Source organism: Micrasema longulum, unplaced genomic scaffold (genome assembly GCF_059751315.1).
Source record: "Micrasema longulum isolate JH-2025_06_02 unplaced genomic scaffold, ASM5975131v1 h1tg000840l, whole genome shotgun sequence".
NCBI lineage: Eukaryota > Metazoa > Arthropoda > Insecta > Trichoptera > Brachycentridae > Micrasema > Micrasema longulum.
This window is the reverse complement of record NW_028278032.1, coordinates 66,810-94,187: the sequence shown is the minus strand read 5'-3', so window position 1 is coordinate 94,187 and position 27,378 is coordinate 66,810. Positions and strand designations below refer to the sequence as shown.

General features: G+C 30.2%; 1 protein-coding gene across 1 annotated transcript in view; it reads left to right on the top strand.

Moving 5' to 3' along the window:
• Window positions 1–1,284: 1,284 nt before the first annotated feature.
• The window catches only part of LOC148278699 (alpha-tocopherol transfer protein-like), a 74,202-nt gene continuing 48,108 nt past the window's right edge, over window positions 1,285–27,378 (top strand). The window contains exon 1 of the mRNA XM_088230997.1: window positions 1,285–1,564. The gene's annotated coding sequence lies outside the window, so the exon portion shown is untranslated. The remainder of the gene's footprint in view (window positions 1,565–27,378) is intronic.

The following is a 27,378-nucleotide window of genomic DNA, read 5'->3' as shown; positions in this document are numbered from 1 at the left end:
CTAAAATGTTCTTCATCTCTGTTGTAATATGTTAAACTAAGATATATTTGACGTATCATATTTAAACAAAGACGGCAAAACAAGATGTGTTTGACACATCATAAATTGTCAACCATCACTCCATTTTTTAAGATGGTATTAACATCTGTTGTCATGTGTCTTCGTGGTGTAGTGACACCTGTCTCGCGCATAGATTCAATTCCCTTGTGAGAACAAAAAATCAATGTGTTTTTTCTCAAGTTGTATTTAAAAAATAAAAATAAAAATTTATTTTTTTGTACATATTGTTATTTGAACATTGGCGGGCTTATTACAATATAGCAATTTCTTCCAACCAACCAATAAAATAATAGTTTAACTTTTATAATTCAAGTTACAAAACATACTCAATAGAAAATAAAGATTAAAAAGCTGAGAATATATAAAAAATAGAAATAAACGTCAATGTTTGATTATGTCCAAATGGTTGCAGACTGGCTGGATTTCCTCCCTAGGGAGTTATTCATATTTAAATTTATTTCAACAGAGAGGGAAATTTTTTTGAGAAGGAAACCAGCCAATGACAGGTCATAAGCCCTGTGAATGCCTAGACTTCCATATTTCCTTCTCAAAATTTTTTCACTCTCTGTTGAAATAAATTTAAATAGAAATAAACGTATTTGTTTATAAATAACCTTAAATCAATACTAATACTTAATGGGAAAAAGGTAAAAAAAGGAAAGGAGGAGAGATTAAGGAAGAGAAAGAATATGTTTCTTCAGACGTGATTTAAACAAAGATACTGTAGTACATCTTTGATGGTGGATCGGAGATGATTCCATAGTCGAGCCGCATGCATGGACACTATATGAGTAACACAAGAAAGAGTAATTGTGGATGGGTATAAAAAGAGTTTACCACTGTAATTGGGTCTTCTGTTGTGGAGCAAAAAAACACGTTTGTTTTTAAGTGACAAATCCTAATTTGCCATCTTTTAAAATAGAAAAATAGACTTATTATAAAGTGACACGATACATTCCCAAACCCCATTGATCGAAGACATACCATATTCTGCTAGATTGTAGATCTCATCGAGACGAATCTTAGCTATCTTTCCACTAAAATATTGACAAATAAATAATGCAACGGTATCGCAACAAATAAAATGCAGTGCACTTAAAAATATTTCGATCTACGCGAATCACATAATCGAGAATGACCTGTGGAGATAAATATTGATAATAAGGTCCTCCCACCTCCCACTCCACAGTCGACCAGTAACCGGGTGCTGTTGACCGTGTTCTCGTGTTCAGTTCAGGCGTATCGCGATAGTGCGGTTGTGTTTTGTGTTGCCAGTTGCCAGTGTGGTTCCCAGGTCCGTGGCCAACAGAGGTAACACTGGCGATACTCTTATATTACCTATATAGTGTTGAGTTCCCATTGTGCGAACATCGCGTCAGTTGGTAGTCGGCTTACCAAGCGAACTCCGTCGTTCCCAGCACCGGCGAACTTTCGATTTCATTGACCGAACAAAAGTCTTCACGGATTAATATTACTCAATCCTGCGCCGATTTGGACGCCAAAGGTACGGCTTTTTAATAATTATTATTACATTGTACAAGTCCACCGCCGGTATTCCATTAAGTTCGTGTTCAATTTCGTAACATCAATTTTTGACGCTTGTAATATATTTTGTTACGTTATTTCTTTTCAAAAGTTTTTATCGCAATCATTATCTATGGTACTTTGAAGGTTCTGTCTTATTGTATATTCAGTGATTCTACCGTACCTCCATATTATTTATTTGAAACTTCAAGTACAAATAATAAGTACGTGGGCGGACTTATTCCTAAAAGCAATATCTTCCGGCCAACCAAAAAATATACTGGTCAAAAGAAGTGATTGGTCAACATTTTGTACTAAAAAACCATAAATATATAAAAAGATACATACATATGTTAAAATAAAATATTAAAAATAGCTTAATTAATTCAAAATAACAGCTGTTTTTTAATTAGGAGATAAGGCTTGCACATATTATCATTAATACAGTTTTTAAAATACCCTAGTTAACCAGAATACATGACTCCACGGGGGAAATAAAAAATACCTACACACACCTTTAAAGGATTGCGAGTCACATTCTTGGCTCCTAAAGCCATAATAAACTATAATAAATAAGAAACTATCAAATTTCATCTTTCATAAAAATAAAACCTAGTCAATTAAAAATAACAGCGGTTTTTAAATTGGGAGATAAGACTTGCACATATTAACATAAATAAATAAAAAATCTCTGTATTATATTTTTATTCTACATGTTAATGATAAGGATGGTAAAAATTTTACGCTGGCCCTCGGTTTCAAATATTGCACTGCATAATTTAATTTTGAAAAATACAACATATAATAAAAAATGGTCCCGCTCGAACAAGAATACGGAAATATCACATACTTCGATACCAAAAAAAACATGTGAAATGGATTCAGAAAAATAAATATTATTTTCAAAATCAATTTGGATGTTGTGGAAAAATATTTTCTTACACAATTTTTTAAATGAAATTGTTAAAAAATATGTCTTCACAAAAACTTGACATATTTGGCCTTGGCAGTTGTGACGTTAAGATTCGTCACGATGTACTATTTAAATTTAAACGGTTACAAACAAAGTTTAAAATTTAACCAAATTGTGACGTATTTATGGGGTGGCCAATCCAATAAACTGTTTTTGTGGGAAAATGATTAATTTAAAAATATTTTTTATTCCAATAGACATATTTTTTAATACACCTTTATTAATTATTATAAACTGTGTATATTCCCCTATTGAATCCATGGATCTTAATACTATTACTAAAATAGTTAACAATTTTTACTCTTATTTTCTGCTTATAATAACTTTTTTTTAAAGCGGCGAAGTTGTAATAAATATTTAAAAGAAAAAAGGGTTTTAAACATTTTGTAGAAAGGAAGTTGATTTATGCCATTATTATTATAGTTTATATTTATACGGTTAAATTATACATATTTGTTAGGAGAAATTACTTCTTCTTTAGGGTCGTTACTGTAGACCTTGTTATATATAGTTATATAGTTGGATAATTTATAAAGCGCCATTTTTGTGAAAATCACCTCAAGGGCGCTGTACAATTAATAAATATCCCAGTACGTCTTGCAGCTACAGAGCGCATAGACGGTTGGGATTCTAGTTCCTCGTTTTCAATTAAGATCAATCAAAAATTATAATAGATAGGAGCTAGATTACAGGACGTCTTGCAGCTACAAAGCGCATAGACAGTTAGAAATTTAGCCCCCATTTACACATTTTAAAAAATGACAAATAAATTTAGTGTATTACAAAATAATAATAATATGAATAGTAAAAAGGAGTAAGATTACAACACGCCTTGCTGCTACTAAGCGCATAGACGATTGGAATTCTAGACCCCGTTTACAAAATTAAGGTATTTTAAAGTTGAAATATGAAAGCTAGATAACCAATCATCGTGCAGCTACAAAGCGCATGGATGAGAGGAATTCCAGCAAAGTTAAAACAATATCAATAAATTTATAAAAAATAGAGTATAGTAGTAAATTGGTCAAGTGTTCATACCAAGAAGTAAGCAATAAAAAACTAAATAAATAAAGCACTGTATCAACTCCATGGTTAACAAAGGGAGATAGATGTCCGAAGAGAATCTTTTGTAGACAGTAGGTAGATATTGTCACCATGTGGTCCACTAGGCTGCTGGAGAATTTCTGGAAACGCACGTGTGTAGACTGGGGGATTACGCCTATTGTTCCAACGACTTGGTGTCCATTTTGGTCCGTATTATTTCGTTTTATGAGACGCAACATTCCTGTTCAAATTCACTTCTTTACATGAATATTACACAAACGCGTGTATAAGCGGTTTGATTTATAATTTTGTATATTATTAGAAGGCAGATATTTGAAATATTATGTATTTATCAATAAATGTCAGTTCACTTTTAGTAGCACTGTTGTAATTTTTTAATTATGGGTGTAGTGTTCTAAATAGCAAAATTTAGGTACTTTCGCGTCAAAAACTGATGCATTCTTAAACGGTTTTAAAGGATTCATATGGAATTTTATGATTTTAAGGTTACAGACGCACTATTTTTGTAAGTTTCCATTGTTCACTATTTGTCACATATTTTGTTAAGAATAAAGTATAAAACAATGCTATTAAATAAATAGTCTTCTTTTTTCCACTGTTTGTTGAAACATGACTACACTACTACACACTAATGATTTATAAACATAAACTCATTGTTTTCTAACATATAACAACTTATTTTCAGATTTATTATAAGATTATAAGCTACGGTTGGGGAGGAACTATATTTCACGCCCAGCCCGTACGGTGGCTGAGCGCGAGTTATATGCCAATTTAGATACATTTGTAGATTTTTTGTTGAAATTTTTTATAAATAATCGTAAGGTAATGTTGTTTAAGTAAATTTTTATTTTAATGGAAAAAAACAAAAAATATATATATATTAGTATAATAAGTGGTACATAATAAATATATCAAGTTCAAGTTTTTCGCAAATAAAAATAACGTTTACAATAAATAAATTCAATACGAGCCAAAAATGCATAATATGTTTTTTTGCTGTTTTTTAGTTTTGTTTTTTAACTTTGTTCCTAACCATTAAAATTTTTATGGAATATCGTCATGAATCTTGACGTCACAACTATTAATGCCAAACATGTGACGTTATTCTAGTGAAAAAAAAAACTTTGTAAAATTTATATATTAAAACATTTCTCCACATATTGATTTTGAAAATACAATTAATTATTTTAAATCCATTTTTATCTGTATTTATTTATCCAATTTTTCGTAGTACATGATATTTACCTATTTTCTAGAGAAGATCTTAACCTAGCCAGACCGAAGGGGGGGATTCGAATCCCCCATAGACCGGTTTTAATTCGATAGCTCGAGTATTATTAAACCGATTTTCCCTATATTTTTTGTAATCGCGAAAATAACAGAAATAAGCATTTTCCTGTTTTTGTTTTTAAATTTTCAAATGTTTTTTTTTTTTAATATTAAACAAAAAAAGACGTAAATTCACTTTATGTACATTAGCATTCGGCAAACTAACAAAAATGAATGAAATACACGAATCAGTAAAATATGTGTACGCGAAAACATGAATAAATTATTGCACGATCATAAACACTCTAAACGTTTTTTTCTCCTGACGCCATATACAAGTAGGCGCTGGGGTCGTTTGGTCTCCCGTTCGGGTCGTGTGTAATTTCTGGATTCTTAGTGAGGAAATGGTTAAGCTCTATTGCATATAATAAAAGCGTTCCAATTTTTTGGTTTTAGTTTAGTTTTTAGGATAACAACAAACGTGTAATGGAAGGTTTCGGTTTGTTCTTGAATTCCTCAGCCTAAGTACTTACGGTCTGTTGCATTGCTGTAATCTGTAGCTGACTTCGTAGTCAATAATCAAAGAACGGATTTTCTCCATACGGGTGACTCAATAAGGTAATTACTCTAAGGTATAGACGCATAGGATAGTTAAAATTGTTTTTCTAATCTAACTAGTTTTAAATTGAATTGGTACGAAGGTTTTCACGGTTGCTGTTATCAATTTGTTTCTTTTTTGGGTAATACCGAGTGTGTTGGATTTAGTCCGACGTTTCGGCCACCATTGCAGGAGCCATCTTCAAGGTAAACTGAAACTAGTTTTAAATTGATTTTTAAATTGAGAAACAAAAACTACTGATGTCTAATAAATAATATGAGTTCCGAATAAAAAACCAAATTCTGCGCCTAATGTATAAGCAGTGCTATAGATAAGTACCAATTAAACAATACTTACTCTTCTTTTTTTTTATACGCCTCCACTCGTTTGCGAGTGATTTTGGATACCTACTATTTTGGTTTTAAATATTTAAAATTAGCTATGTTCTATGTAAGTCATAGACAACATTACTTTGGTTAATTTTAAATATGTTCCAAACCATTAGAGTTCAAATAATTGACGCAATTTCTACGAACAATTTGCTATATTTCAGCTCACCAGAGATTTAAGAACGTAATAGCCTAAATTCAAATCGAACACAAAAACAATAGAACTGCTTTTCAAATTTCTGACAGATCAGTATCTTTCTTAATATCTCGATAAAATATTAGCGGTGTCAAACAAATTGTGATGAAATTGGATCACACGACTTAAACTGCACAGAAAAATATTGTTTACTTTTTATTTAATGTGTTCCGGTGTTGATTTTAATGTAATTTCTGCTTCGTTGCACCTTGAGTAGCCACAATTTAAATGAAGCGAGATATAATATTATTCCATAGATAAAAAATGACCCTGAGATAAAAATACTATAAATAGAGCTGGCCTTTTGATCGTTAGGTTACTAGTTCTATTTACAATATAAATTGATTGCAGAATTAATTATTTTGAATACAACTTGTTTTCTCGGTGTTGCGGTTCGATTTTCAATTTTATTATTTTATTGGTAGTTTAAAGTCCAATAACTTAAATTGATCGGAATGAATCATTGAAGCGTCACAATAAAGCCTATTCTATAATCTATTGTATTTTATAAGCCCATTTAAAATTTAAAAGTGAGACAAACCTATATTCAGTATCCTTAGTTCCATTTAAATTCGCATGTATTATTTACTATGTGTCATAAATTGAATTTTAATTTCATTTTAATGCAAAGGCTACTGTTTTTTTTAAAAGTAGTTACCAACGTAAGTTTGTAGTGATAATATTTATCCTTTGTACCTTATAACCATAGAATTACAAATATCCCAAAAATAGTTTTTACCTCATATAAATTTAAATCCATATTTGCATAAAAAGAACACCCACTTTGAAACCTTTATTAAACCTGGCAGTTAAAAAAAAAACATAAAAGAGAATTAATTGAAAAGTTCTGTTTGTTTTATTTTCTTATATTTTAGAAATTATTGCTATGTTAGTTTTAACATATATTTCAAAGGTGTTTTTATCAGTATGGGAAATAAATACCAGTAGCTGAAATCCATTTTATCAAATAAAGAAATAAGAACATATTCATAATAATAATATAAATTTAAACATATTAGGTCATAGGCCAATTGGCATTTGACGTGAATAATAATAACGGAAGGAATCAGATGCTTTAACGATTCGAACTGTCCAATGTGAATGCCATTTAAGCGAGATTACGTATTGCAAATTGCAATCTAGTGGACAAAAATAGACGCCGTAGAGAAGATTGCTAGAAAACAAAAATCTGACTAATTTGTTAAATTTAATAGAGGAAACGTAAAATCGGAAAGCTAGTGTTCTTTTGAACATACATAGTCTCAAAGGGTACTCAAGAGGATAGGATGTGGTGGCAGAGCGATTTGATGAAAAGGGATTAGAACATAGTTTTCATAGACCCTCACGCAGATCCCTCTCCGATACTGTACAAAAAGAACAACTGCACGCCTGATTATGTTTAACTAAAACCGACAAAATCGGGGTCTTTTATATTCTCCGGAACACAGAACCGATTTCCGTTATTTTTTAAGACAGAATTAAACTTTCTGTGTCGGTATTTGTGGCGTTTTTAAAAAATATTCATATTTGTATATCTTACGCCGAAAATGACCAACAAAACTAGGAGCTTTTATGGGTTTTTGGAAGGTCCTAGGTTCTAGCTCCCATAAGTAACAATTTATCAAAAGAAAAAAAAATCAGGACACGCCAATAGTAATTAACGTTTTTTTAACGGTTTTTCCCTCAATTATGATTAATGTACATGCTATAGTTCATAAGCTTATTTTTATTTTCTACTTAAGTACCTTGAATTATATAACTATATAAGGACATTCAATCCATCTAATCTTCACATTCGTTTGAAAATGCCCTAACAAGGCGAAACAATTGTCACGAAATTTTTGTTTTTATATTTTTTATATTTGTAAAAATAAAATAAAGTAAATTATTATGAAAATAAAACTTTGTTATCAGTGTTACACAATTTTATTCTTTTACAAGAACACAACTATAGTTTCGGGAGAGCACTCCTCCCATCGACGGGTGATATAAAACTAATATAATAAACACAGAATATTGTTCACAATGTCATCGAATCTAAACAAAAAATAAACAGATTAATCAGTGAAACTTAGAGCAGGGGGGTTTTTTTCTTATCTAAGGTGTTGGCATATGAATGGATGGTTATCTTAAGTACAGATATGAAAACATGGACAAAACATTAAGTCGAATTTATTTCTTAAAATTTAGCACATAAGTGGAAGTTGCAATAAGTAAGTCTAAGATTTAATGTGTGGGAAGACATCGCTCGGCTAAGAGAGTGTTAACAGACGCGGGTCTAAGAGGGTTCATAATAATAATTTTATGGGTTCATAATAATTCTTAATAATAATTTAATTTTCATAATAATTTATAATGAAGTGTTACGAAGTGAATGCCGATTCAATTAAAAATATAAAATAAAGTGTTCAGTAGCCTTAAACCAGTGTTTGATTTCTAGTATTATAAGTTCCAATAGTAAATACCTATAATCTGTAAAAAAAAAACATTGCTTTAATGTCATAACCCAGAGAGAAAATACGAGAATACGTTTGTATGAAGAAAAGTCACACCGTGTTTCGTCTTAAGAGATTGGAGACAATGTTTTATTTGTCAATATTAATTTGATCCTTTTTGCATGTGAAAAGGGTTACTTAATGTTTATGAAAATAAATTGGTATCTACTTATTAAACTTTTTTACCAGTTTTGTTTTCCTTTGATGTCTAATACAAATAAGGAAAGGTTTTAAATGCACATTTTGACATATTTTTATTAATATTTAAATTTATTTCAACAGAGAGGGAAAACATTTTTGAGAAGGGAATATGGAAGTCATAAGCCCCGTAAATGCCTAGACTTCAATAATCCCTTCTCAAAAATGTTTCTGTTGAATAATCTCTCTGTTGAAATAAATTGAAATATGAATAACTCCCTAGGGAGGAAATCCAGCCAGTCCGCAAGCATTTGAACATACGTAAACATTATTATATTTATTAAAATTAAAATATAATAGTGTACTTAAAAAAATTATATATTCAAAGCGAAACTTTGTGGTCACACATTTCAATGTAAGCATTTGTAAATAACCACTCTTCTACCGACTTTTCTCTGTGTACTGGTTTCGAGACGTACCCGTCTCTTCGTCAGGACACTAATTTTACTAACATGCAAATCCCACGGTACTCTTTCACCATCATCATCATTGTCATCAAACCCTTATCCGCACCGGATGGTGCATAGGGCACTGCATTGTTATATCACATACGTCATATCTCGGTCGATCAACAGAAAAGTAGGGTGATTAGTCTTACGCTTCAGGCGCAAGTAGTCCACAGAACCACAAATTCACCTTAGTGGTTATTAATTTTACTATTTCATACTTATTACATTTTTCATAAACAAAAGCATTTATTCGTGTTAAAGAATTATTTTTTAACAAAGAATTTTCTTATTTTTTCCCGACTATTCTCTTCTATTAAAAATATGACATTAAGTAATGGCACAATATTAAAAAGTTTGTTGAATCAAAATGATTACTTTGAATGAACGGTAATTTGCAGGTTGAATATTAATGTCAAGATCATTGGTATGTAGAATGAAGAATCCCCGTTAATGTGTTGTGTTGGATATTATGATTTATTGTGTTTATTTACATAAACCAGGCTACATTTACAAATATGGCGATTAAGTTAGGTCAAGTGAAGTAAGGTTGTATTCTTGGGCTTATAAAAAATACAATGTTTTGAGTATGTTCAAATCCTTGCAGACTGGCTAGATTTCCTCCTTGGGGAGTTATTCATATTTAAATTTGTTGCAACAGAGAGGGTAAACATTTTTGACAGGGCAATATGGAAGTCTAGGCATTTACAGGGCTTATGACCTGTCATTGGCTGGTTTAAGTTTCAATTCACACACTGTGTAACATTCACCATTCTGCCTATGTTTGAACATCCACATTTTCTCAACTCTTCCATCTGTTGACTTTTGTGAAGTAAAAATGCTGAAACTTTTATCATGTGGGTAAGATTCATCCGTCTAAACCAATTCACCTACTAGGCAACGCCTAAAAACAAATTTTTCAGTTTTTATGCTTCTTCTTTTACCAGGTTATTTAACAATGTTTTGAGTATGTCCAAATGCTTGCAGACCGGCTGGTTTTCCTCCCTAAGGAAGATAAAAGAGTTAAGGAAATTTGGATGTTCAAACATATGCAGAATGGTGAATGTTACACAGTGTGTGAAGTGGCCACTTAAACCAGCCAATGGCAGGTCATAAGCCCTGTAATGCTTAGACTTCAATATTCCATTCTCAAAAATGTTTTCCCTCTCTGTTGCAATAAATTTAAATTATAAAAAATACTTTATTGTAACTTAGTGCAACAAAATGCTTACTTTTATTAGATGAAGTCGCTGACCTAAAATGAGAATTGATGTACCTATATTAAAATTAAATTAAATTTGAATATATATAACACATAAATAACACTTAACAGATATTGCATTTCGTAGTGTTTTGTCTACAACGTTTGTACAAACTTAAAATATTGTAGGGTAAAAATATGTTTGTAAACAGTAAGAATATTCGTGATCCATATTTTCTTAACTGCTCTAAAGCATTTGAAAGTGAATTTATCCTTGATAACTCGTGCGCAATGATCAGTATGTGGTCGTAAGTAATATACAATGCATGCACATATATGAATACCTCGGCACATAGGTACAATATGATATAGAGATTTATATTATACGTACGTATTTCTTATTACGGCTTATTGCAACCATTTTTTTATATTTTGTAACCATTTGAAAGGAAGATGAACAATCATTTATTGCGAAAAAAATATAAGCTCAAATAAATTGCAGTGTTAATTAGCGCAATTAATGTATTTCGGACATGACTCCATAACTAGATTTTTTTATACTAATTATATCATAAAAAAATGCACATTTAAAAAAATGGATAACTTAGGTAAGACTTCTCATCATTTGGCCATTTGCACAGTTTTTTTTAATCATGGGTTTTTTGTCCTGTGTACAATGAAAGCGTCGGACCCCTTTCTGAAACTGTTCATAAAGACTGGTATCATTTTTAATAATATTCATAAATACATTTGGTGCAACGAAAGGGAAAATCTTTTTGAGAAGGGAAAATGGAAGTCTAGGCATTTACAGGGCTAATGACCCGTCACTGTTTAACATTTACTATTCTGTCTATATTAACTTTTATCATGTGGGTGAAATTTACCTGCTTGAACCATTTTACTTACTTGGTAAACTAAGTTACATTCGACAGCATTAAAATTTTGCCAAAAAAATTACTGTAGAAATTATGTATGGCAAGAACACCTGAGTTGAGAGGTAGAAAGGCCATAAAAAAAACGAAGAAGAAGAAGATGTTATATATTTAAAACCAAAACATTGTTCAAAAAAAAAAATATTATAAAATCATCATTCCATAAAATGGAATTTGAAATAGAACATTTTAACGATTTTATTGAAAGCATAATTAAACTTAGAATTTAAAAAAAATACTTTGATATTTATGTGATTTAAAATTCTTTTAGTATTTTCTTTGAAAAACTTTTAGTTAAACTTATTATTTTTAAATCATTAGTACTAAATTCATTAATGTAATTTCCTTAATTCTAAATTTAAAGAGGCGTAATCTGCCGGTCAAAAAGTAAAAATATTTCGATTATACAGGTGTTCTTTAAACCCTGTCACATCCGAAATCACGATGATCAGTATGAGCAAAAAGACATATTGGCACATTCAAATGAATTTTTAGAACGAATAAAATTTACAAAAATAAAATATTTAAAAAACAAATGGTTGCTTGCTTCTGCAGGGGAGAAACGAGGATAGGGGAGGGGGGGAGTATGAAATACCGTCAACCGCGCGGCCGCGCTCCCCTCACTTCTCCTGCGCAGAAGTCAGCAACCTTTTATTTTTTAAATATTTTATTTTAAAAGAAAATTTTTGTTCTAAATATTTTTTTAATATGCTAATATGTCTTCTTGCCGATAGTGATCATCGTGGTTTCGGATGTAACAGGGTTTAAAGAACATCCTGTGTTATGTAGAATTTTTATCAGAAATACCTTAAAAAAATATTGCTTTTATCTAAGATTTTTTTATTGAGCTTTTTTAATGACATGATTACGAAAAAAAAACGGCGTTTAAAAACGACAAAATCGTATGGTTTTCTTACTTTTTATCAGCCGTAACATGTTCTTGCCAAGGGGTCTTCATTTGTTTCTTGAAATTTTAAGCCATTCTATCGTCGTCCATTCGCTGGACTCTTTTCATTTGGATTAACTTTAGATTACTGTTCATTTTATGTTTGAGAATATTAAGTCCAAACTAAGGCAACACCCCTTCCTTAATTTTGTCGATAGTGTTTATCTTAGTTTTGCACACTGCACGGATCTTAACAATAATTTGTGCACATACTCGTATAATAAATTTGCATTTATTATTTACCTTGCTTATTATGTACAAGGTTTATAATTGATACAAGTGGGTTTTTCTGCTCTTAATAAGCTTTTTTTAAAGTATTGGGATCAGGAGGGATATTCTTTAGTGGGCCAATCAGGAACTTCTCTAGCATTTGCTTTCATGAAGAGGAAACCACTTAAAATTCTTTAAAAAAAGCCGACCTGTTGACAGTCATCTCAAGCCTTCCGTTCCAGTAGAAGTGTATTTGGCATTTTAAATCCTACTTCAGTTTATTTGAACAACTTCCTGCACTAACATGACCATGTAAGATTCTACCTCTCGGGTGAGTTCTTTATAAAATATCACCGATCCGATATCGCATAGGTACTCGCCCGAACATCTGCATCGCGCCTCCAGCTGTTGTCTGAATGCTGAAAAAGGGGCAACGCATCAACAAATGACGGACATCTTGAGGTGTTTCATCATCACACGGGCAGCTGTCGATCTCGGAGGTCTTAAGGGGGTTCACTGGTTTGACGGTGGGATTTTTAAGCATTTTTTGAGATTTTTTGGTGAAAACTAATGAAGAGATAGAACTTTGGAATTTTCATAATTTATTTACAAAAGTTTCAAAAGTATACATATAAATTTTTAGCTAAAAATATTTTTAAATATCAAAGTTATAGCACTCTGAAGACACCTCCCTTGAAAAAATTAACGCTCACTCCCTCCACAAAATCAGCTGATTGGCTTTTTTGAAACTAAAAAAATTGGCGGTGTTTTGATTTGTAATCTTATATCTACGGATAGAACTATTATGAAAATAAAAAAATTTAAATTGGATTTTCGACAGACTTCGGAACAAAAAAATTCGAATATCATGTATTTTTTGTCAACTTTTTGTTAAAAATAAATAAATAAATATTTTTAATTTTGGGGTGATAATAAACCATTCCGTGCGTCTATATATGTTGAGTCAAACCTATACATTTGAAATGAATCCAAGCTATTCTCAAGATATGATGGAGGAAAATTTAAAAAAAAAATTATATTGAGAAAAATACGTTTGAAGTTTCAAGTACAGTTACAACTCATGCCAGCGCTCCGAATAGCTGCCTCTTCTAACTGCAGTATCTTTATAATGGCTTGGAATTTTAAAAATTCACTTTATCAACATATTCTAGATATATGACGATTTTTGAACCCATCAAACACGAGAACCCCCTTAAAGCGATGCGAGTAGCTCTCGAACCACCGTAACCCGTAAGGATTGCGGTTAAATAAACACCGGCTTTCTGCATTCTCCTGAAATCATTAAAAGCTTGGTAAATAATAGGGAAAAACATTTTAGTCATCTTATTGGTAGTTTCATTCAAATAACGATCATATCAGAGTTGAAGGGTCTTGCTTCTTATTTTCTTTTTGGCATAGATGAGCGGGAAATAAGCAAAATGAGTTACATCACATATTTTTATTGAAATAATGCATTTCGACAGCATTCACCCTATTTTCATTCTTATTTTTATAATTTAATCTTGCTCTGTATGTATCCTTTTCTCACTAATGTTGAAATAATTTATTTTTTTGTATTATTTTTTATCTACCAAAAAAAACAACAGCCATTGTTACAAAAGTAAAAATATTTACAAAATTAAAGGTCAATTATAGTTTTCTATATATAAGTATATATATAATGCAAAAAATAAAGAAAAAAACATGTACCCGTGAAAAGCTATTCCGTATAATTCCACTTGTAAAAAAATAAAATATAATAACAATAATGAAAAATAACATCTGAAAAGGTTTTTTTTGTTGACTCTGATTATTAATAGTATTTTGATTATTATTTCAACTATCTGACAACTATTTAAGCTTACTACAATTTACACCTACATTATTTATAAAACGCATAAAAAACTTTTATGAGTGATTGAAGTTTGAAGGATATTGCTATTCTTATGTGGTGCTTTCAAGGTTCTTTTCAAAAGAATTCTATAGCTTTATTAACACATCTGTAAGAAGATGAAGCAGAGTTAAGCCGACAGAAAAGGAGAAAATGGTTTATAACAATGGTACAATAAATTAATATGCACCGTTAAAAGATTTGTTATTATTTAGGTACCTTTATAAATTAGCGTCTTCTGTATCTATTCAATGTATTTTTAACACCGCAAATAATGACAAAAGGTAAATGTGTTTATTCAAAGAACGGTTCGTTTTATTACTATTATTAATAAAAATATACCTTACAAATCGGGTAATTCCACTAATCGTGAATAACGTTGAAAATATACTATTTTTTATATTATTTATAAGTGTATACGGCACAAATGCCCTTTTTAAACTTAATAATATTTATATTATTAATATTCAAAGCATTAACTTTGTGGTCCAACATTTTAATATTATGTTAATAAAATTTGTATAAAACCTAAAATTTGTATACTAATAATAATATTGGGAGATTTTTACTAAATAATAAAGATAAAAATAATGTATTTAATAATTCGGGTGTCTACCCAGTCTACATTGGAAGAACGTCAAGAAATTTCAATACTCGTGTTAAAGAACACATGAGATGTCTTAGTAATAATAACTTCTCAGAATTCGCCAACCACATTATAGACTCAAATCATGAATTTAATAAAGATACCGGTGTTCAAGTTTTACACATAAATAATAAAGGACTGAAAGTAAATAATATGGAGATTTTTTACATAAAGAAGGCTTTGAAAAATAATGTCCCATTATATAATAATCAAGTAACTTTCCAATATAGTCCATTATTCGATATTTCATTGTAATGGTCACCCTACCCTCCCCCTCCCTTTTTCCTCTTTTTCCGATTGTTAATCCTTTTGAAATATTAGCTTCATAAGTCATTAACCCTCGGTGGTGGCGTAGTGAAGCATGTGTCTAACCTGCATGTCGATTTTATATTTTATATTTTTGCAAATCTACTATGGTGAAGGTGTGTAGTGGTATTTGCATGTTGGTGTAGTGTTGTTGTCCTGACGAAGAGACGGATTACGTCTCGAAACTGGTAGACAGATAAGTCGGTGAGTGGTTTTATACAAATTTTATTAACATAATATTAATAATATATAATTTAAACATAACAGTGTTCTATTACAAAATTATGAAATAATATAAAAACAATATATTTATTCATATTACACAGTTATTTAATACATTGTACTATATTATAATACTTTGTGATTTATTATACTTAACATACTTGATGGGATAAGAAAAAATAAATAAAGATGACGCAGTAAACTAGAAATTGCAAAAATCATAAATTCAATGTTGCAATGTATATTGAATGGCCAAGATATAATACAAACTGTCTCGTGCTAAGAGCTCAGAGGTTCTCAACAATTAAAAAAAATGTATAATAAAAAATATAATAATAAACCATTTAAAAAAATAAAGTTTTTTTTTTTAAATAATGAAAATAAAAAATCTTGTTATACGTTTTTATTTATATATATTAAACGTGTATTTTTTAAACATTTCTTTTTCTATTTAAAAAAAAAAAATATTTATATTTTAACAGCAGTCAGAATTCTAAATTATTTCTTTAACAACAAGTTTAAACTTGTGTGAAAAAGACTGTGCAATCTTGGAATATTAAATACATCATCATTATTTCAAATTCCACACTCAGTGGTGCATAGGACATTGAATTTTCTAATCAAATGCAGCATGTTTCAACCACCTGTTACTTATTTTCACTTTAATCACATATCTATTTACATCATTTTACAGTAAACATAACATTTTTTTTAAAATTCATTCAAACCCTTTTCATTTTTCACACATTCAGGCATCTCTTCAAACATTTTAAAACCTTTATGCATAATGCGATTTCGGGATGCTGTTTTTTTATGGTAGCCTTATTCAATCTGTATTTCTAGTAATATACTTGTGAAAATTTAATTTGATTATTTTAATTCACCCTTCATAGGATGAATTGCCGATAATTAAAAAAATATACATATTTAACACAAATAGTGTAAAATATACAAATGACTTTTTTGGGCATTTGATGGTTTAAAATTTTAAACAAAAAGAAGCATATTATAAATGCGCCTCTTTTTTATTGGTATTTAATCGAGTTCTTCAAGCTTTTTTTTCTATTTTATTATATCTACGTTTCGTGAGCACTATTATAATGGCTTTATTTTGAAGTCAATACAATTTGTAATACAAACCAACTTAAGAAATAAAAAAAATAAAAACACGGTGAGGTGATCAGTCCTACGCTTTAGGTGTCAGTTCAGGAACAATGAAACTTTCCCGTTTAAACAACCTTTAAAATTAATATTTCACGTCTACCCCGCCAGGAATCGAACCCAGCACCCCAAGAATGGTAGGCCTATGTGCCAACCACTACACAGCGAGGCCGAGTTATCTCCACTTGATTTCCTTATTCAGGATTATTATCTGAGAGCTATATGGTCGAAAACACTCGTTCAGTAGCTCAATCACAAATAACTATCGGCGCGCTAATAAGCGACGTGCTAACAATTTCTCAATATGGTTTTTTATCGTATTCGCGATCACAATGGAAGCTTCGTGATCATCATTAAATGTCCAAAATATTTACGTTTTGCGACGTATAATCCTGCTGCGCAAAAAATAATTAGTTTCATATATTCTTTTAGAATCACCTTAAATAGGATCACGGTTGCGCTATATTAGTTTTTTTACACAATACAAATTGATTCATGGAATCTTAGCGGTTTAAACGTTAGTTATTTAGAATAATAATAATAATTAAATACATATAATGTTATTTAAGATAAAAGTGCATTATTTTGTAATGTAAAAATGTTTGTATAAGCTCAGCACATTTTGAGGTTAAGTATAAAAAATCATGGACGACATTTAAGATGTTGGAGCTGAAATCAACCGTAATTTGAACAAATAATTGAAATACAGACCCCCTCATAATACTGTTTTATATAAAAAATATACCATTTAGCTTGTCTGTCTTCCCAAAAAATGGCATTGAATATTAGCTTCTTTCATTTACAAAGTCAAATACACGTAATGGTTAAATATGTCCACAGTTCACTACATTTTCACAGAAACACAAAGTAAACAGGCAATCGACTGATTTATATATATTTTTAAATTATTTCATTTATCAATTGGCATTTATAACCATTTTCATACACAAAACAGAATCCACGAGGCCGACTAATCTCCACTCGATTTCTTAAAGCAAGATTTTCTCTCGTGAGTAGAAACTAAATAAATAAAACCAAAGTAAAATATAGTAAAGAGAAATCTACCCACTCTAATTTTACGGGACCGAGTGGATTATAAACAAAGGTCATTTAAGGAAATTAGTTAAATTTTTGCCACCTTCCCTCATTAAAAGTCTTCCAAATATTTTTTAATGTATTAGAAGGAGTTAAAAAGTTACGAATTAAATTTATTTAAAAGACATGAATGAATTATGTTGTGTACATAAAACCTCAAAAACACCAAAACTTGATATTTCTTTGGTCTTTCAACTTTCAAATTGCGATTTCTAAAAATAATGTTTTTGGATTAGTTACTTTTGCCTGAATGGCGACGATATATTGTGCTATTAATATTGGGTAATTGGTTAAATTAAAAAAGATGTCAACCGCCTCAATACACCTAGCTTTATTTCAGCCTTTGTTAATCCATCCATCAGTCTTTGTTAATCCGTGAATAATTTATATTTGTTAAGTTTTGACTTGTATGGAGTGCACTTTCTCCAGAAGCCGCGGGCTTATGTCATCCGGTGATGCCCCTTACTGCAGTCTGCATACCGAGTAGGCTGCGCCCACCGAGAGTTGTGGGACGCGCGCTGCAATAAAGCCGATACGCCGCGGTATTCAATATTCACTTACGTCGGGAGCCGTCCGCAAAATATAGTATTGTGTTCCTCGGTAAACTTGAGACAGGTAAGGAAGCCGCTTTATATTAAAACAGCTGTACCTCAATCACAAATGACTATCGACGTGCTAATAAGCGACGTGATAACAATTTCTTACCATGGTTGTTTATTGTATTTATTCGCTATCACAATGCAACATCGCCGAACACCTAATATTAAATGTCAAAATATTTACGTTTCGCGACGTATAATCCTGCTGCGCAATCACATATTTAAATTTCAGTGTTAAAATATAGAAAATATTCCAATATTTCTATTTTTACTTATTTATTTATTATTTATCATGCTATTCATTGCATTTAGCTGGCGGCGGCGGCGGCGGTTGGCAAGCTAAATGTCAAGAAAAGCAGTCGCCATAGTAATTGTAATTTAATGTTCACTTTTTATATCAGATACTCTTTTTTTTGCAAATGCAATATTTTATTTGCAACTTCTAAGTGCCTAACAATTGTTAATTGCTTTTATTTTGATACCGATAATATACTTAATCAATAGCTTACACCACTGTGGAAATTTTTTTATAGACTGTTCACAATTTTCGTTCATATGTATTCTTATTTTCTGTATACAATATATATAAAAACTGTTGTTTTTCTCCCAAAAAAAAAAAAATAAAAAAATAAATATCGGATGATTTTTTATAGTAAACGCCGATTTTTCGCCAATGAACTGTAATTTTGTACGAGAAAAACAAAGGCAAACCGACACGAGCGTTGACTTAGAGATTACACACGCGTTGAATTATGACTGCGATAGCTTAAGCATGTTCATTATTGTTCATTGTGATCGCTCAAATGCTTAGCATGTTTTTAAGCACGTCGATAGTTATTTACCTACTATTTAACTACTGCTCATAATAATAAACATGTTGTTTTTTGTAGGCCTACTTATTTCTTTATTTAATTTACTGAAAAATAAATAAAATTAAGTAGGTAGGTAAGTGTTGTAGATACCATATCAGATATTTTTTAAAAAGGGAGTGGCCATTTTTTTTGTCTGGCATATTATGTAACATACACGTCTTATATTTACCGCAAGGTATGTTTTCTCAACTACCATTGTTTAATAATCTGGCGGAATAGTCGGCTGTGGCTTTGTAACTCTGAAAAGTCTGTGGTAAAAAAAATATTTGCTTGTGGTGATGTAAAATCGTGTAACCTCAAGTAAAAGACGGAATATAATGAAGTTCAGATGTTTGGAAAAAAAAACATTGACACACTCTGTTTATTCGGGTTGTGGTCCCGTGGCTAGTGTTGCGAACTCACAGGCCAGAGGTCCGAGGTTCAAACCCCACCCCTAACTCGTTGAAAATGGCCACCAAAATTGAAATATTTGGGTAAATTATAAGAAAGCTAATATTTATTTTTTCTTAAAAAAAAATCCTTTTCTAGAATTGATATAAATATAATTTTGTTATAGTTATATAAATTAAAAATTATAAATATGCCGGTCATATTACATGCGTGCATCCCCACTCACTGCTTATAACCGACTTCAGTCGGTTCAAGATTCATCTTATTCTCACAAACGCCGACCACTAAAAAGCGTCTTTGTTTTCATTGTTATGAGTTCTATCTTTGTGTTTTCTCTTATACAGATTTATTGCTGTATTGGCGTCACAGACATTCTTCACATAGCAAGGATAAATATTTCTAGCATTAAAATTCTGTATATTTATACAAATTTTACTTTCCAAACCCGGTTTGTAAATGCTAATTTAAAGATTACAAAAATACAACTTCATAATTTAAAAAAATAAGAGAAATATATAAAGTTTTGTATCTTAGTGTGACATCATAGCCACACAATATGTAGTTAAGTCGCACACATTGAAAAGTTTATCTCCACAAGTTTATAATAATATCCATTCTCTAGTCTTTTCTTTATTTTTTTAAAGAAATTTTGGGTGTCCGCCAATTTTAAATTATAATGATCAATTTTAAAAGCCTCATTATAGTACAGACATAGAAATCACTTTCAATTTAAGGTATTGATCGTGCCATTTGTCAGATGGCAGATAGCACATAAACGCTCGAATTTTGAAGGTTTTGCTGGTTCGCGGATTTTGTCGTTGCAATTGCGTTATCTTGATTTACCTTTCACCGAACCTCATTTTAAATTAACACTATTACTACCTTGTAATGGTATTCTTCCGACCTTAATGTTTGAACTTATCTCGTGCGATCAGATGTCCTGTGGTCAGATCGGCACTTGTCGGTTTCTTGATTATTGATTTATACGGTAAAACGACACAGTAGATTGAAATGACTTTTTGATAGCTAAAATAACTTGTTGGCGATCATGCTGAGAATCCTTTTATCATGCACATTCAATGACAGTTTAGTGGCCTTATTTTGTAACCAATTCGTTTCGTAAATTCATTCGTATCGTATGAGGGGGAACGTGATTGAAATATGATTTTGATTGCGTTAGAGCCAGATGGATATATGACGAATGAACGAACTAACTAAACGAAATCGTGACAAAATCAGTTGTCATTGGGCCGGAGAGAAAAAGCTTGTACCCACCGTAGCATAATCTCAATATTCAAACTAAGGCTCAGTAGGTAGCAACAAATTTAATGCAGCAACCTGGTAAATGTGCATTACACAATACATACAGTTAATATGGCGCATCCAGGCATATTATGTTATTTCATTTCTATAAGGAACTGTTTAACAATATACATTTAAATTAATATTCTCATAAAATACTATAATAAACAACTTTGAGTTATTTGTACTTTCTACAGCTCTATAATAAAGTAGTATCTGGTTTTATTGTAAGTAAAATGTGACTTGAGATCTTTTGATTGAAGACTATACTATTGTTGTGAAGAGTAAAACTATAACAGTTAATTATTATTATTATTATTATTATTATTTTTTTTTTTTTTTTTTGCACCACAACAGGCCAGGAGGCCCAATTACAGTGGTGAATTACATCACAAAACACCCAGGCTTAAGAAAAATCACATTTAATTTTTGTGTTCTCACCAGGAATTATTTTTTTTTTTATAAAAAAAGAAATATTTGGGTTCTTATGATTTACCCAAATATTTAATTTTGAGGGCCATTTTCAACGAGTTGTAAATAACTCACTATTAGAAAATGGAATCAAGTTGGGGTAGAGTGGGATTCGAACCACGGACCTTTGGTCTGTGAGTCCGAGACACTAGCCGAATCCGGAACATTCTGTTTGTGAGTCAAGCGTCTTGACCACTACACCACGGAGGCCGCCATAACTAGTATACAATAAAAAAAATTACCATGTAAGATTTTAAATTCAAATTTAATTTTTTTTAAAAACCAATGTACATCTCGTTGAAAATGGCTACCAGAATCGAAATATTTGGATTTATTATAAGAGTATGCATATTATTTATTTTATCCATTATAGATACGTATTTTAATTCAATGATGTAATAACTTATATTTAAATATAATTCACCAATTTAAAATACTTGGTACACTTCCACGTATTTGTTTGACCAATTAGCACTTTCACAATGGGCATCTTCAGACTGGTGAATATTAAGTAAGGATAATTTTTATAAAATTAAGGCTGTAGTCTGGTAAAACGAACGCAAAATTAGGAAATCATACGATTTTGCCATTTTAAAACGAATATTTTTTTTATCGCGCAATAATGAAAAAAATAAAAAACATAAATTAGATATAAACAGTATTTTTAATGGTATTTCTGATAAAAAATATACACAAAAGTTTTATGTAACTAAAATATAATTACTTTTAGACTGGCAGATTACGCATTTCAAATTTAGACTAAACTTAGGTATTTAGGATCTCAATAAAGACTAAGTATTAAAATAAAATTTATTTAATAGTTTAAAGATTATAAATTGAACATGAATGTGGCCAAAGCTAAATTGTAATTTTTTGATTTTAAAAAGAAATAGAAGCATTTTAAATCAAATACATTTTTGTGACATTTTCCTTTATTTCTACGTAAAATTATGCCTTCGGTAATACTTAAATTAAAAGAAACATAGTTTACCAAGTATTTTTTATTAATAACTTATATGTCAATATAAGTTATTACATCATTTCAACGGAATTCTATTAGGAATTGTCAATAAATAAATTAAACCTTTTTTTATTTATCAGGTAAACAAACAATATCTATGGACAAAATACATTATCAATTCTTTTTGTATTATAAGTGTAACCCATGCACAATATTTTTAAAAATTTACATTGAAGACAAAGTAATTAAAAAACGAAATAAAGAAAATGAGAAATTAAATATATGTACATGTTCTTCTTCTTCCTCTTCATCTTTGTTCTCTCCACAGCTGGATAATGGCCTCTTCTAAACGTCTCCATTCCTTCCTATTACCCGCTTTTATCATCCAAGTTTTTTTTCCGCTCCGGAATTTAATTTGAATAAGACAGGATAGTAATATAATTCCACGTCAAAATTTTCTGTTTAAAAAGCTGTTAAGGTCATAGATTGGGATCTAAATAGACCAGAATTTATAACACAAGAAATAAACTCTTTAAAAAAAAGGCTGGTGTCGGTAAAAAAATAAATTGGATACCAGAGTGCGGAAGAAAACGTCGTTTATTGATATTCTTTATATTATTCGGTTGTTGGCAATTATATTTGGATTGTAAAGTTTTATTAATAACAATAATTGATAATAGGTTTTTACAATATGGTTTATTTGATTCCACCAACCGGAACAAGAAGAAAGCGTTTAAAATTTTAGTTTCTATCTGAAATTTTAATAATTTTATTAATAAACCGCAAATCAATCAATATCCAATTTCTTATCATCACAGCATAATTTCACAAAATACTTTTTAAAAAACATAATAATTTAGAATATTAAATTTCATTATTAGCAATGAACGGTTAAACGCGGGGTTGGTGATTCAAATCGATACGAGACAATAACAATTATTATTGTTAAATTTTATATTTTTTTAAATATTATAATTATGTAAATATTATGCTTAGCTGGAAAGAAATTTAAAATTGGTACAAAATAGTGGATTTAAAAAAATGCGAAGGAGCCGCTTGGAGCAGTTATTAGGAATTTGAACAAATGTATTACTCTCTGTCAGTTTATACCTTTTAATGAGTTTTTTTTTCTGTATATATTTTTTTCAGTTACACTATACTTATTTACTCCGTATTTTTTTAGAAGATTATCATATTTTCATATATTATTTAATTTGGTATTAATTATCTTTAGACATTTTTGCAAAAAATTTGCTGCATTTTATATATATTTTTTAAATGCTGTCTACCTCAGAACAGGTATTTACTATACCTAGTTAGAATAGACAGTGCCCAATATGTTTCCTTACACTTTAATTTGCTTATTTGTATATTTTTTAGCTTCTTTACAGCAGTAAATTTCAAAACATTGCAAACAGATCATTATAATAATAGTAGGCTTTACAATAAACGTAGATTTATTCGGCGCTGAACTGAACTGAATTAAAATGAAATAATATTCTAATAAGTGGTTAAAAACAAAGTTTTTTATTTATTTAAATAATTACTGTTTAAAGATTTTGTCCAAACTAATTTTGCCAATCACAAGTGTAATTTAAAAAAAAAAAATAATAATAATCGTCATATGAAATATTTACCTCATTTCACACTTTGAATATTTTGCACACAAGTCTACCTTAAGTTCAAATATTTTAAATTGCTAAGACATCAACTTTTAAAATAGGATGTTTTCGTTTTCATGCGTGAATAGATTAAACGTAAATAAAATATTTGCGCCCCTAAGTCACCTGCCTTAAAGTAGGATTATATTGTTGTGGGGTGGTGTGTTGGGGAGCTATAAGTATTGTGTGTGCAGAATTACATCGCTCGAGGCGCCACGACACATCACACTAAAACAATGTTATTCTGTCCATTCAATATCCATAGAACCAAAATGTAAAGTAATCATACCTAGACAATTGTCTTGCACGATAAAAATATTTAAATCGTGCGTGTTACTTTGTTCAAATTTGAATTTCGTTTTTTTTTTACTTACGAACTTTTTTACTTTTAATTCTGAACAAAACGAGCAAGAAAAAATACAGGTTTTTAATAAATAATATGAAATAAATTGAATTACCCATTTTTTTGTCTGAATATTTTCACGCATAATTTGGTAATCATCAAATCATGACTATCAAATTAATGTTATTACCTTAGAGTATTATATGTATATACTATAAGGTTATTACTAAACTTTATTTGCGTTTGCATAAAACCTACGTGTATGTTATTAAAATTAATAAGTATACTTGAAGTAGACATTTTTGATATTTGCTGTCAAAGGTAGATCGCACAATTCAGCGCCTTTCAATGCTCGATATCAACAAATCTCACACTTTGGATACACTTCATTAATGACTCGAATAAAGCGTTTTTTTCAATACTTGGAATACGTATTATGTTTAACGTCAGATTAAAAAAGGGCACTGCGTGTACTCGCGGAAGTTCGAACGCGCGGATGGACTTTCGCTCCCGCAGACGTAAATTGTTCGCGCGCACTGCCGGTTAAAAAACCGCCACAGCATCAGTTAAAAATGGATGTCGTAGAATCAGCTTGTATCTGTACAACAAAAAGAAAGTTCAGTGGTTTATTATTTAAAATAATGAATCTTGGAATACAGCACACATATTCTTATGTGTAATCTAATAATAATAATTTTGAAATATTTCTGTTTCCGAAAATTGATATAAAAAACGCAAAAACAAGCCTATTATAGTGTGTTTAACACAATTATTCACAAAAAATAAGACATTTATACTTTTTTCATGAACAACATCAAATGAATTATTTTTTTATTCTATCAATTTACATTGATCAATTTGTCAATCTCTAACGTTTTTGCAAAATGATGTAACCCTGTACGAACTTCGTTAATAATTAGGTTTATTTTAGTTTTAAAGCTGATTTTATATATTAATGTTGATCATTGTGTCAAGTATTGTGTTTAAAAATAAATTAACAAGACAGATCCGAATGATTTTTCGTGTGTCAATATAAATAACTCCTTTGACGTTACTGCAAAGTTATGTCGTCACTTTTTCTGACAAATGACATTTTAATCAAGCTATATTTTAATGACTATAAGTCGTTTTATTTTGTGTAGATAATTGATTTGTTTATTAATTTATTCATTCAAAATACATTTGTTTCAATATTAATGAACTTATTCAGGCTTTTTGGGTTGTGCCCGTGTCAAGCCATAATAATAAAAAATATTAAGTAAAATTAATTAAATTAAATTATAATCACATGTAATGCAATATAATTACAATCCAAAAAAACTCATTTTAAATAATAAAATTCCAATGAAGACAATTTAAAAAATTAATAAGATATATATATTATAAAATACAAATTATACAAATTTAGATTCATACATAATCAAATATACAAAATAAAAGCATAGCTTGAGGTGCAGCAGTCAGAAGATGAAAAGCTGTGCGGATGCGGGATTATGTGTGCTCTAATAATAACAATATTGAAATATTTCATTTAATAAGTTGTTTAACACATATTTCTTAACATTCTGTTTTTTTTTCTTCATTAATATTTTTTCCCGTATAATATTTTTTCATCGATATTTGTTTACTAGACTTTTTCAACTAGACTTTTCAATATCAATATTAAGTGTTTGTTCAAATTTTTAAAGACAAGGACTGGATTCAACTCCCTGGAGAGCTGTTAACATTAACATATTACAACAGAGATGAATTCTTTCGAGCTTGCGGAATGCATCTTCCTCTTTTGTTATTTTCTTTGGGCCTGGTTAAGGTTTTGCCTCAATGAGAAACTTCAGCCCTACTTGAAATAAGATGCAAAAATAAATTCTTGCAGACGGTAAAAATCAGAACATTGAATGTGGAATCATCTGCCATCCACCATCAAAGATGTTACAACATTATCTTTGTTTAAATCACGTCTAAAGAGACATCTCCTTTTTCTTTCTTAATCTCTCATCCTTTCTTCTTTTTTCCTTTTTCCCATTGAGTAATAGTTTCGATTTATGGTAATTAATAAATAAATACGTTTATTTATATTTTTATATATCTCTAGCTTTTCAATCTTTATTTTCTATTGAATATGTTCTGTGACTTGAATTATATAAAAAAAAAACTATTATTTTGTTGGTTGGTTGAAAGAAATTGCTATTTGGCAATAAACCCGCCAATGTACAAATAACATTATGAACAAAAAGTTAAATAAATAATAAATTTTACGGCTTGAAAATGAACGAAAAAAATAACAAAAACGAACTGCTTTGAACAACGTCACTAGTTCAGATGAACCAACCAATGATAAGAGAGCTGTGGAAGATACCCTGTTTACTTACCGTCAGCGAACCAATCGGCAGAGCTGACTGGGAATGATCGGAAGAGAACCTCTGACGTCATGCGGAGTTCTTTCAGAAATACAAAACAAAAAAATCAAAGCGCTGATAATACGATATACAATATTTTTTTTAATTGGCTTAGTTTAATAGACTATTAAAAAATATATTTTTTTTAACCAATGAACTTCTTCATTGTCCTATGGACAAATATTCAGATTTGTACACCGCGTGTGCGCGCACTCGTACCTAATACCACCAGTTATGTTGTTGCGGCTAAACTACCGCGCGTTTTCAAATCGCAATACGCGCCGGGCCTTAGTTCGTTAAGCCCTTTGAAGACTTTTCACTACACTGTGTTATTGAAATGTTGTAACATCGCGACAAGTGGTATGATGAATAGATTTCTTTTTTCGTAATTTATATTCAGCGTTGGTACCGTAAATCTTTTTCTGTAAGCACTTACGATATAACGTCCATTGTGTAAAATTCTGTCTGAATCTGTCGGTGCCTTGTGAACTAGCAGGGAAAAGTTGAACAGAATAAGATTATGATAATTTTTGATGTCATATAAAAAACTTTTGACA